The sequence below is a fragment of the Triticum dicoccoides genome, chromosome 3B, assembly GCF_002162155.2.
Source record: "Triticum dicoccoides isolate Atlit2015 ecotype Zavitan chromosome 3B, WEW_v2.0, whole genome shotgun sequence".
Taxonomy (NCBI): Eukaryota; Viridiplantae; Streptophyta; class Magnoliopsida; order Poales; family Poaceae; genus Triticum; species Triticum dicoccoides.
Genome location: NC_041385.1, coordinates 633,912,311 through 633,925,662, shown reverse-complemented (window position 1 = coordinate 633,925,662; position 13,352 = coordinate 633,912,311).

Here is a 13,352-nt window from a genome sequence, read left to right as displayed (position 1 = left end):
AGGCGCCGCGCCCCGCCGCGCCTTCGGTCGGCCCCACCGCCCCGCCTCAGGTCCGCCTCGCCCTCGCCGTCCTCCTTCGCGCCGGACGGAGCCGGAGTTCGCCGGAGCCTCGCCGGAGTTCACCGGATCCAGGAAGATGGACCAGATCCACCCATCCCATGATCCAAACGCAAGCCCCCGTCCCGGGTCCGCTCCGTCCCGGGATCTCCTCGTCCCGGGTTGACTTTTCGCGAGGTTGTTTTTCTGCCAAGTCCTGAAATATTTTGCATAATCATGCCATGTTCATCGCACCGTATCTCTGCATCCGTAGCTCCGTTTTGTGCGTGTAATATGTCAAATTGTTCGTATCAATGAGTACATCATTTCATTCCATTGCATCATGTTCATTTGAGCTCATCTTGATGCCTGAATCATCGTTGCAAGAGTGCTTCATAATGTTGTCTGCTGTCTGTTAACAGAACATGCTCATTTGCCATTTTTGCCATGATTGATGTGTGCATCCTATGAGGTTGATGTCTACATGTGTTTTGATCTATGCTATGTCTTCTTTACAGAGGTGCTTACCATGTATTTTTGTGATCAATGTGGTGACTAGCACAAGCATGTAAACTAGGCATCGTGATGTTACTTATTTTAGTCCCTGTTCTACTGTTATTTTGATGCCATGTAAACATGATGCTACAGAGAGATCCATGCATATTTTCAGATACTTCAGTAAGGGTGTTTTGAACATATGGTTATTGTCTATCCATTAATGCCCCTGGTTGCAATTATGGAGTAGTCTAGCATGTAACTTTCGTGCTCTACTTTTGCTACAAAATGTTTCCTAGCAGATTGTTTACTTGTTATTCAATTTTGCCAAGGTTGTTGTAGTTGATCCTTGCATGCTATGGACTTGTTCTTGCCTTGGTTTGTTTCATAAACATGCCTTCTTGCTGATGCTATGCTTATCTTGTCATGCAATGACTTGTGGTGAGTGAATCAAGCTTGTTAAGTAGTGTACTTGTTGTTGCTGTTTTGCTAGGCTGAATCTGTTATTTCGTGATGCTAGATAAACCTGCTGCTACAAATCATTCTATACATAATCTGGAGATGTTCACCAAATATGTTTTGTTCTACATGTCATGCTATATCCATTCATGCCCCTGGTTGCATTTATGGCCTGCTGTAGCTTGTTGTAATCTTGCTCCAAAGTTGCTATATAATGTTGCTGTCAGCCTGTTAACATTAAGTTCAGTTGTTGCCATGATTGTTGTTAGTGATACATGCACCCTATGAACTTTCTCTTGCCATGCTTAGCTTCATAAACATGCCTTCTTACTGTTGGTTGTCTTGCCATGCCATGTATTGCTCTGTGGTGAGTGGTACAAGCTCACCAACATGCCTACTTATCGTTGTTCCTGCCATGTTTGAATCTGCAATATAACTTGCCATGTTTACATGGGTGCCATCATATTTTCTGATCCTTTTTGGCTCATGGTCAGTAAGGGACTTTTGTTCTATGCAATTAGTAGATTCATGCAATGCCTTTGTTTGCCATGATAAGTTCCTGTAACCTGTTGTTTGATAGCTCTAAACATTGCAACCTGATGTTATTTTCTGCAAAGTCTGAATAGTTATTATTTGCAATCTTGCCATGTGTGTTTGAGCATGTTCTAGTGATTTCTGGAGATAGCTCAGTGTTCATGTTTTGTTATGCTTTACCTGTACATCATGCCCATGCCTTTTGTTTTCTTGTTGAGGTCCTGTAGCATATTGTTTTGATGCTTGCAATATGCCTAGTTGCTGTTTTGGACAGTTTGTTGCTATAACTTGTACAGTGTTTGTGTGTTGAACCGTTGCTCCGTTTTGAGTGTGCTCTATATGAAACTTGCTTGATTTTGCATGTCGTTTCATATTATCATGTTGCATTCATGTTTTGAGGTGTTTGCTTGATGTTTGTATGCATTTTGCATCAAAGCCATGTTTAACTTGTTTTGCTCATATCTTCTAGGCCGTAGCTCCGAACTAAATAAACTTTATATGTAACTTGACTAGAATCTCGTGTAGATCATCTTGTTGCATCTTAACTTGCTGTTTAACAACTTGAACATAAGGTTTATTCAGATCTGGACCAATTTCAAAATATGCATATGAGGACTTACCGGAATTGTTATATGTTGTTCCCGGCCTCATTTAAACTTGTCTTATGTGTTGCTCTTGTTTGCATCATCTCTTGCCATGAGTAGCTTCATGTAGTCTTGTCTTGCATCATGCTTGTTGTGCATCATGTCTTGTCTATGTGTGGTGTGTTTACTATGTTGTGTGCTTCTCTCGATAGTTCCCGTTTCGTTGCGATCGTGAGGACTCGTTCGTCTACGCTTGGTTCGGCTTCATCCGTTCATCTCCTTCATGGACTCGTTCTTCTTCCTTGCGGGATTTCAGGCAAGATGACCGCTACCCTGGATCTCACTACTATCATTGCTATGCTAGTTGCTTCGTTCTATCGCTATGCCGCGTTACCTATCTTTTGCTCATCAAGCCTCCCAAATTGCCATGAACCTCTAACCTTTGACACCCTTCCTAGCAAACCGTTGTTTGGCTATGTTACCGCTTTTGCTCAGCCCCTCTTATAGCGTTGCTAGTTGCAGGTGAAGTTGAAGTTTGCTCCATGGTGGACAGGATTTTGGTTGGGATATCACAATACCTCTTATATTATTAATGCATCTATATACTTGGTAAAGGGTGGAAGACTCGGCCTTATGCCTGGTGTTTTGTCCACTCTTGCCACCCTAGTTTCCGTCATACCGGTGTTATGTTCCCGGATTTTGCGTTCCTTACGCGGTCGGGTGATTTATGGGACCCCCTTGACAGTTCGCCTTGAATAAAACTCCTCCAGCAAGGCCCAACCTTGGTTTTACTATTTGCCTCACCTAGCCCTTTTTCCCTTGGGAGTCGCGCTCTCGAGGGTCATCTTTATTTTACCCCCCCGGGCCAGTGCTTGTCTAAGTGTTGGTCCAAACTGAGCGATGTCCGGCGCCCCCTGGGCAATAAGGGTCTATGCCAACTCGACGTCTTGCTCATCCGGTGTGCCCTAAGAACGAGATATGTGCAGCTCCTATCGGGATTTGTCGGCACAGCGGGAGGCTTTGCTGGTCTTGTTTTACCATTGTCGAAATGTCTTGTAAACCGAGATTCCGAGTCTGGTCGGGTCTTCCTGGGAGAAGGTATATCCTTCATTGATCGCGAGAGCTTATCATGGGCTAAGTTGGGACACCCCTGCAGGGTATAAACTTTCGAAAGTCGTGCCTGTGGTTATAGGCAGATGGGAATTTGTTAATGTCCGGTTGTAGATAACTTGACACCAGATCCGAATTAAAATGCATCAACCGTGTGTGTAGCCGTGATGGTCTCTTTTCGGCGGAGTCCGGGAAGTGAACACGGTTTTTGGGTTATGTTTGACGTAAGTAGGAGTTCAGGATCACTTCTTGATCATTGCTAGCTTCACGACCGTTCCTTTTGCTCTCTTCTCGGTCTTATTTGCGTATGTTAGCCACCATATATGCCTAGTCGCTGCTGCAACCTCACCACTTTACCCCTTCCTTTCCCATTAAGCTTTGCTAGTCTTGATACCCATGGTAATGGGATTGCTGAGTCCTCGTGGCTCACAGATTACTACAACAACAGTTGCAGGTACAGGTTATGCGATGATCATGACACGAGAGCGATGCTTGCTTGCGTTGAGTTCTTCTTCTGCTTCTTCGATCAGGGGATAGGTTCCAGGTCGGCAGCCTGGGCTAGCAGGGTGGATGTCGTTCGAGTTTCTGTTTGTGTTTCATCCATAGTCGGATGATGCTTTTATGTATTGTGATGTTGTATTCGTGTGGCATTGTATGCCTCTTGTATGTATCCCCATTCTATTATGTAATGTGTATGTAATGATATCCACCTTGCAAAAGCATTTCAATATGCGGGTCTATCCTTGGTGGGACCTTCGAGTTCCTTTTGGATAGGGTCGCATATTGGGCGTGACACCCTACCCGAGATCCGCCGGTTTTGACACCGACATTGGTGATTTCATTGAGAGTTCCTCTATGTAGTCACCCTTAGGCCCGATGGCTTCTTCGATCATCAACCACGACGTGGTCCAGGGTGAGACTTTTCTCCCCGAATAGATCTTCGTATTCGGTGGCTTTGCACTGCGGGCCAACTCACTTGGCCATCTGGAGCAGATCGAAAGCTACGCCCCTGGCCATCAGGTCAGGTTCGGAAGTTTGAACTACACGGTCGACATCCGCGGGGACTTGATCTTCGACGGATTCGAGCCACGGCCGAGCACGCCGTGCTGTCACGATGGGCATGATATAGCTCTGCAGCCAGACAGCGCTCAAAGCGTCACTCAGGTGCCCGCTTCGACCATTAGCTCGGAGCTGATTGCGCTAGTCGGGGATGGACGGTTGGACGCCACCCCGGGAGCCGCAATCTCTACGGCGATAGAGTCGAATACCAGCTTAGTCCTTTGCAAGGCCCGTGACTCCAAGGTGCCGGACTCCGTTCCAGACTCCGTATATCCCGCACCCCTTCCGATCGAACCCGATTGGGCTCCGATCATGGAGTTCACCGCAGCGGACGTCTTTCAGCACTCGCCCTTTGGCGATATCCTAAATTCACTAAAGTCTCTCTCTTTGTCAGGAGAGCCCTGGCCGAACTACGGTCAGCATGGTGGGGATACGGACGACGAAGAAATTCGAGGCCCACCCACCACTCACTTCGTAGCAACTGTCGACGATTTAACCGACATGCTCGACTTTGACTCCGAAGACATCGACGGTATGGACACCGATGAAGGAGACGACCAAGAACCAGCACCTATAAGGAACTGGAAAGCCACCTCGTCATATGACATATACATGGTGGACACCCCCAAAGTAGGGGATGGCAAGGACAAAATGGAGGATGACCCCTCCAAGAAGCAACCCAAGCGCCGACGTCAGCGGCGCCGCTCTAAGTCCCGCCAAAGCAAAAACGGCGATTCTGGCACCGGAGATAACAACACGCCGGACAGTGCCGAAGATAACCCCCTCCAGCAGGATTCAGTGCAGGAGGACGAAGGAGCCAGCCCTCATGAGAGAGCGGCCGACAGAGAGGTTGAGGACGACAACTATATGCCTCCCTCCGAAGACGAGGCAAGCCTCGACGACGACAAATTTGTCGTGCCAGAGGATCCCGTCGAACAAGAGCGTTTCAAACGCAGGCTTATGGCCACGGCAAGCAGCCTCAAGAAAAAATAGCAGCAGTTTAGAGCTGACCAAGACTTGCTAGCCGACAGATGGACCGAAGTCCTGGCGGCCGAAGAGTATAAACTCGAGCGCCCCTCCAAGAGCTACCCAAAGCGCAGGCTGCTACCCCAACTTGAGGAGGAAGCAACTAAACCTACATCACTAGCGTACGATGCGCCCGATCGGCCACCCCGTGGCCGCGACAGAGAGGCCTTCAGGCCCTCGACCCAAGCCGCACCCCAGCACCGCTCAAAACATACCAGAGTACGGGGAGACGCAACAGACCTGCGAGACATATTGAAGAACAAGGCAAGGAAAGCAAGATCGATCTACGGATCGCATGGGCGCCCCGCTTCACGTGACGCTAGCCGTCACGCCGTACATGATAAGTACGACCAGGCCGAATACAACAGACCAAGCTCATCTGAGCTGCGTCGTGATATAGCCCAATACCGGGGTGCCGCACACCCACTATGCTTCACAGACGAAGTAATAGATCATCAAATCCCCGAGGGCTTTAAACCCGTGAACATCGAATCATACGATGGCACAACAGATCCTGCGGTATGGATCGAGGATTATCTCCTTCATATCCACATGGCCCGTGGTGATGATCTACATGCCATCAAATACCTCCCGCTCAAGCTTAAAGGACCAGCTCAACATTGGCTTAACAGCCTGCCAGCAGAGTCAATTAGTTGCTGGGAGGACCTGGAATCTGCATTCCTTGACAACTTCCAGGGCACTTATGTGCGACCACCAGACGCCGATGACCTAAGCCACATAATCCAGCAGCCAGAGGAATCGGCCAGGCAATTCTGGACACGGTTCCTAACTAAGAAAAATCAAATAGTCGACTGTCCGGACGCCGAGGCCCTTGCTGCCTTCAGGCACAACATCCAAGACGAATGGCTTGCCCGGCACCTAGGACAGGAAAAGCCAAAATCTATGGCAGCCCTCACGACACTCATGACCCGCTTCTGCGCGGGCGAAGACAGCTGGCTGGCTCGTAGCAATAACATAACCAAGAGCCCTGGTAATTCGGATACCAAGGACAACAATGGCCGGTCATGTCGCAACAAACACAAGCGCCGCATTAACGGCGACAACACTGAGGATACGACAGTCAACGCCGGATTCAGAGGCTCTAAACCCGGTCAGCAGAAGAAGCCATTCAAAAGAAACCCTCCGGGCCCATCCAACATAGACCGGATACTCGACCGCTCGTGCCAGATACATGGCACCCCCGAACAACCAGCCAACCATACCAACAAGGATTGTTGGGTGTTCAAGCAGGCATGCAAGTTAAGTGCCGAAACCAGAGACAAGGGGCTGCGTAGCGATGACGAGGAGGAGCCCCAGCCGCCGAACAACAGAGGACAGAAGGGATTCCCCCTGCAAGTGCGGACGGTGAACATGATATATGCAACCCACATCCCCAAAAGGGAGCGAAAGTGTGCTCTCAAGGACGTCTATGCGCTGGAGCCAGTCGCCCCAAAGTTCAACCCATGGTCGTCCTGCCCGATCACTTTTGATCGAAGGGACCACCCCACTAGCATCCATCATGGCGGATTCGCCGCATTGGTCCTAGACCCAATTATCGATGGATTTCACCTCACCAGAGTCCTAATGGACGGTGGCAGCAGCCTGAACCTGCTTTATCAGGATACAGTGCGAAAAATGGGTATCGATCCCCCAAGGATTAAACCCACAAAGACAACCTTTAAAGGCGTCATACCAGGTGTAGAAGCCAGCTGTACAGGCTCGGTTACACTCGAAGTGGTCTTTGGATCCCCAGACAATTTCCGAAGCGAAGAGCTAATCTTCGACATAGTCCCATTCCGCAGTGGCTATCACGCCCTGCTCGGACGAACCGCATTTGCAAAATTCAATGCGGTGCCGCACTATGCATACATCAAGCTCAAGATGCCAGGACCTCGCGGAGTCATCACGGTAAATGGAAACACCGAACGCTCTCTCCGAACGGAGGAGCACACGGCGGCCCTAGCGGCGGAAGTACAGAGTAGCCTCTCAAGGCAATCCTCCAACCCAGGTGTCAAACGTCCGGACAACGTCAAGCGAGCCCGAAGTAACCTAGAACAAATCCGACTGGCACGTTCCGAGCAAGCATAGCAGTGCGGCCCCGACCCCAGCCCTCGCCAGATGGTGATATCGGTACCACGCGTACATAATTACGCCTTAGAGATACCATGGGCATAAGGGGAGGGGCACAACTACGGCACGCCCAGAATGCGGCTCAACCGCACTAAGGGGCTCCCTATTCCGCCGTTTCCTTTTTATACACTTTCAGGACCCAACTATTTGGAAGGCCTGTCCGGCAACACACTCGCCGAACATATGATGCAACAGCCAGGGAGAAAACAAGCCGCGTCAAATGTCTAGGTGGTCTCTATAACGAGCTTAATACCTGTTTTACTTAAAATCCCGCAGCTTGCCCCTGGAGGGGGACATGTCAAATAATCCCATCCCTCGCTTATCGCACTACTTGTATCGTTCTGCTTTAGCAGCAGCCCTTTTTTTTAATAAACAATACATAGCTCTTATCTATTATTGTACTGATTTATTTTTTATATATACAAATATGTTCAGTCATGACATTCTGCAACCGTACACTTTGGTACGACCAATACACCAGGGGCTTAAGCACCCCATAACATGGTGTGAGAAGACCGAACACTCTCATGAGTGCGGCACCCCGAACTTATAGCACTATATGCATCGGCTCCGAATCATGTCTTTGGTCAATAGTTGGGTTTGCCCGGCTCCCATGTTTTGGTACCTTACGTTCCGCAATGTTGGCTAAGGTAGCACTGGGAGAACTACTGCGATTGTGCCCCAGTTGAGCTGGGTTAACACCTTAGTAGAGAAAGCTAAAACTGACCGTCATGATAGTGCGAGAGACCGGTTGCTGTTCGCGAGGTTTTTCGAGTCCTTAAAGACTTATGCCGCGTAGAGCGAGGAACCAGCCTTATCCGGCCTAGGCGTGGATAGCGCCCCGAACTCGGTCTTCCGAATACTAGGGGCTTCGCCGAAATTTAAAATTATAGAATTCTATGGCCAAGTGAGAGTGATAAAGCATTATAAGTCCGACGGCCTGGTTCGTTGTGCTGAGCGCCTCCCTAGATGGACCCAAGAATGGGAACAAGAGCGCTCAGGTTTATCCCGAACACCCCAGCACTCGTGGCATGGGGGTCGAAGCCGACGACTTGCATCTCTCAGATTTGATAAACGGCCGCACAGAAGGTAATATTTTAAATTAACAAGCGTTGCTTAACGCATATGAACAAAGTTTTCAGCGTACAGGATAACAGATGCGAGTCTACTCAAAAATTACATCTTTGGAGCATTCGTCCGCTACACGGTGAGCACCCTTCAGGACGCCCTTATAATACATCTCGGGCATGCGATACTCCTTGCCCGGCGGTGACGCGTCCGTCAAAAGCTTCTCAGCGTCCAGCTTGCCCCAGTGCACTTTAGCACGGGCAAGGGCCCGACGGGCACCTTCGATACAAACGGAGCGCTTGACAACCTCAATCCACGGACACGCGTCCACCAGCCACCGCACCAGACCGAAGTAGCTCCCAGGCATGGCTTCTCCAGGCCACAGCCGAGCTATGAGGCCCTTCATGGCCTGTTCGGCCACCTTGTGGAGCTCGACCAACTGCTTCAGCTGATCGCTCAGGGGCACCGGATGTTCGGCCTCAGCATACTAAGACCAGACCACTTTTTCCGTCGAGCTCCCCTCTTCGGCTCGGTAGTATGCGGCGGCATCAGACACACTACGGGGCAGATCGGCGAACGCTCCTGGAGAGCTCCGGATTCGGGTAAGTAGCAGATAATTAACTTTTATATTCTTGCTTTGCATAAAGAATGCCTTACCCACCGCTATCTTCTTCATCGCCTCGATCTCCTGGAGGGCCTTCTGGGCTTTGGCCTTAGCGTTTTTGGCACTCTCAAGAGCCAGGGCGAGCTCGGACTCTCGAGTCTTCGAGTCACGCTCCAAACTCTCGTGTTTTTCCACGAGAGCCTGGAGCTCTTGCCGCACCTCTGCCACCCGCGCCTCCTGCTTCTCTCGCTCAGTGCGCTCCAGGGCCGCACTATTTTCGGCCTTGGAGACCACCTCCTTCAGGGTCGCCACCTCGGCTGTGGCCCCTGCAACATTTAAGTTGGTCCTGTCATTATTTGCAACCAAGTATTTCTATATACATTTATATGTGGTATTACAGACCCTCCTTGTCCTCGAGCTGCTTCTTGGCACGGCCGAGCTCGTTCTCGGACAGCTCGAGATTCTCCTTCAAGGCATTGACCTCCGCAGTCAGTGCGGCAGAGGTTAGCAACGCAGCCTGCATTCCCATATTGACATATTTTTATTAGACTCATGCGTATATCTTTTTAGATCCTCAGCTCGGCTTTTCTTTCCGAACCCCGAACTGAGCATCAGGGGCTACTGTCTATGCGGTAACATTTTTTATATGTTTTTTACACATACCTCAAATCCTGTTAACAGGCTTGTACAGGCTTCTGTCAGCCCGCTCTTGGCGGACTGAACCTTCTGAATTACCACACTCATAACAGTGCGGTGTTCCTCGTTGATGGAGGCGCCGTTAAGCACCTCCAGCAAATTGTCCGGCGCCTCTGGATGGACGGAGGTTGCCGGCGTCGTAGGCTTGCCCTTCTTATGAAGCTGCCGCCTGTCGGACTCTGGAACCATTGATGGTTCCGGAGCAGTGTCCGGCCCGGGGCCGGACTTAGATCGCTCGGGGGCCTTACCCCCTTTTTTCCTAGAGTCCGGGAGGTCGCCTTGAGGTGCCTCCAGGACCACCTCCTCCTGGTTTAGTCCCTTTTGGGACTCCACCTCGGCATCGTCCGCAGGAAGAGGGGAGGAAGCCGTCGGAAGTGAAGCACTATTCACATCCGACGAATCCAAGGAACCGCTCGTCGAATCGTCGAGCTGAGCCTTGGGCGGACTGCATGACCAAATTCGGCGTCAGAAAATGCCAAATAACGGAGAAGTACCATAAGTTATTCGAATATCCGGATGCTTACGATTTCGCCAGGGGCTTGACCCTGGATGGCCATTCCTCCCCGCCGTCTTCGGCATCGGAGGCGTAGTCCGGGAGAAGGGTCTTCCCCTTCTTGGACCCTCCAGCCTCCCCAGTTGGGGCGGCCTTTCTTTTCTTTCCTCCCCCCATTGGAGGGGGAGAGGCGTCTTCTTCTTCTTCCTCCTCGTCTTCGGAGGCGGAGGGTGCGTCGGGGTTGTCGGGCGACGAATCCGACACCACCAGGCGCTGGGAGCTCTTCGAGTCCCCGTGGCCTTCTTCTTGGCCTTCTTCTCCGGCACCACATGAGGTGCCGGAACCAGCAGCTTCGCTAAGCGAGCGTCCGCTGGGTCTTTGGGCAAGGGAGCCGGACAGTCGATCTGTCCGGCCTTCTTCTGCCAATCCTGCTAAAGAGATGGGAGTTTAGATCCCGCATAGAATCATATCTATGAAAAACAAATGCCCCGTAAAGGGAAAATTAAGCTCACCGCGCTGGCTTGGCGCTTGGCGCAGAATCCGCGATCCTCGGTGACGGGAGGGGAGACCTCGGAGCTCTTGAATAGCACCTTCCAGGCATCCTTGTGCTTTGTGTTGAAGAGCCGAGACAGAGTCTGGTGCTGGGCCGGGTCGAACTCCCACAAGCTGAAAGCCCGTCGTTGACACGGGAGAATCCGGCGGAAGAGCATGACCTGGACTACGGTGACAAGTTTAACCTTCCTGCCGATCAGGTCTTTGATGCAGGTTTGAAGTCCAGTCACTTCCGCCGAATTACCCCACGACAGGCCCGTCTCTTTCCAAGATGTGAGCCGTGTGGGGATTCCAGATCGGAATTCGGGGGCCGCTGCCCATTCTGGGTCACGCGGCTCGGTGATATAGAACCACCCCGATTGCCACCCTTTGATAGTCTCTACGAAGGCGCCCTCGAGCCATGTAACGTTGGCTATCTTGCCCACCATGGCACCTTCGCACTCCGCTTGGCGGCCGCCCACGACCTTCGGCTTAACGCTGAAGATCTTCAGCCATAGGCCAAAATGAGGCTGGATGCGGAGGAAGGCCTCGCACACGACGATGAACGCCGAGATGTTGAGGATGAAGTTCGGGTCCAGATCGTGGAAGTCCAGGCCGTAATAGAACATGAGCCCCCGGACGAATGGATGAAGAGGAAACCCAGTCCGCGGAGGAAATGGGGAAGAAAAACAACCCTCTCATGGGGCCTGGGGGTGGGGATGAGTTGCCCCACATCTGGAAGCCGGTGCGCGATGTCGTCAGACAGGTATCCGGCCTTCCTCAGCTTTTTGATTTGCCCCTCCGTGACGGAGGAGGCCATCCATCCACCTCCCGCTCTGGACATGATCGGAGAAGGTTGAGGTGAGAAGTGCGGGCTTGGGCGTTGGAGCTCGAGCGCGCAGGGACGAATAAGCAAAGGAGGAAGAAGGCGTGAATGGAAAGGGCGGATTCTTATCCCCTTATATGGGCGGCCAAAACTACGAGCCCCCATCGGCCTAATAAAACTCGCTTATCTCCCAAGCGCCGCGGTTAATGGCGCGGTTGGGTTACCCACGCCCGTATTGATGAAAATCCCGGAATAAGGGGACACGATCTCTGCTTTGACAAGACGTGCCAAGGAAACCGCCTCGCTAAACGCGCTAAGGTGGAACAGTAAAATGAATAAAAGCCTGGCCGTGGCGTGATGTTACGCTACGGAATACGTCAGCAGATTAGATTGGTGCAAATGTTATTCTCTCTATGGTGGCATGTGGAACTTATTTTGCAGAGCCGGACACTATCCTGGTGTTCAACATCTTCTATGAAGTATTCGGGGGAGGAACCCGCCTTGCAATGTCGAAGACAACTTGCGCACCGGACTCGTCGTCATTGAAGCCTGGTTCAGGGGCTACTGAGGGAGTTCTGGATTAGGGGGTGTCCGGATGGCCGGACTATGACCTTTGGCCGGACTCCCGGACTATGAAGATACAAGATTGAAGACTCCGTCCCGTGTCCGGATGGGACTTTCCTTGGCGTGGAAGACAAGCTTGGCGATACGATATGAAGATCTCCTCCCATTGTAACCGACTCTGTGTAACCCTAGCCCTCTCCGGTGTTTATATAAACCGGAGAATTTTAGTCCGTAGGACGAACAACAATCATACCATAGGCTAGCTTCTAGGGTTTAGCCTCTCTGATCTCGTGGTAGATTCACTTTTGTACTATTCATACCATCAATATTAATCAAGCAGGACTAGGGTTTTACCTCAATCGAGAGGGCCCGAACCTAGGTAAAAACATCGTGTCCCTTGTCTCCTGTTACCATCCGCCTAGACGCACAGTTCGGGACCCCCTACGCGAGATCCGCCGGTTTTGACACCGACAAGCAGCCTCACGCCTGTATGAACTTTTGTTGTTGACATACAAGTAACACAAATGTTAAGGTAAAAAAAAGCAAAATAATGCCTCACCATATTCAGAATTTAGAAACTTCATTACCACAACCTGGCCTCAGATTTTGTGAGTTGCACTGGTTTGAAACATAAAATTTTCCATCAACATATATTGAAACGCATACAATACACTGAAATTATAATTTTATAAACCGTGATGATGGCATAACACGTAACAAAGTTTACCCAATAAAAATCTAGAGAGACTCCCTCCGTCCAAAATGTAAGATCAATTTTGACACTATAATCTTATATTTTGGGACCGACGGAGTACATCTGACTAATGGACACATTAGCGCAAATACAGTTTTGCAGCACTAATTTGGCTGGAACCATGTTATAATGTTAGATATTCGAAAGCAACTGCTACGCGAAACAACATTTCACAGTGACCGCAAAAATGCCATGCATCTTACTAATAAAGTATTTAATATTTACACCTCTATATAATGCTAAAGTTAGTAAAATCTTAGGATGGAACTTTACAGATTTGAAACCAGTATGCTACAAAAATACATATATCAAATCTATGATGGAACTAGAATCTTCCTAAACCGGAGTAACAGGTTAAATGCAAACAATTTTTTTAATTATGA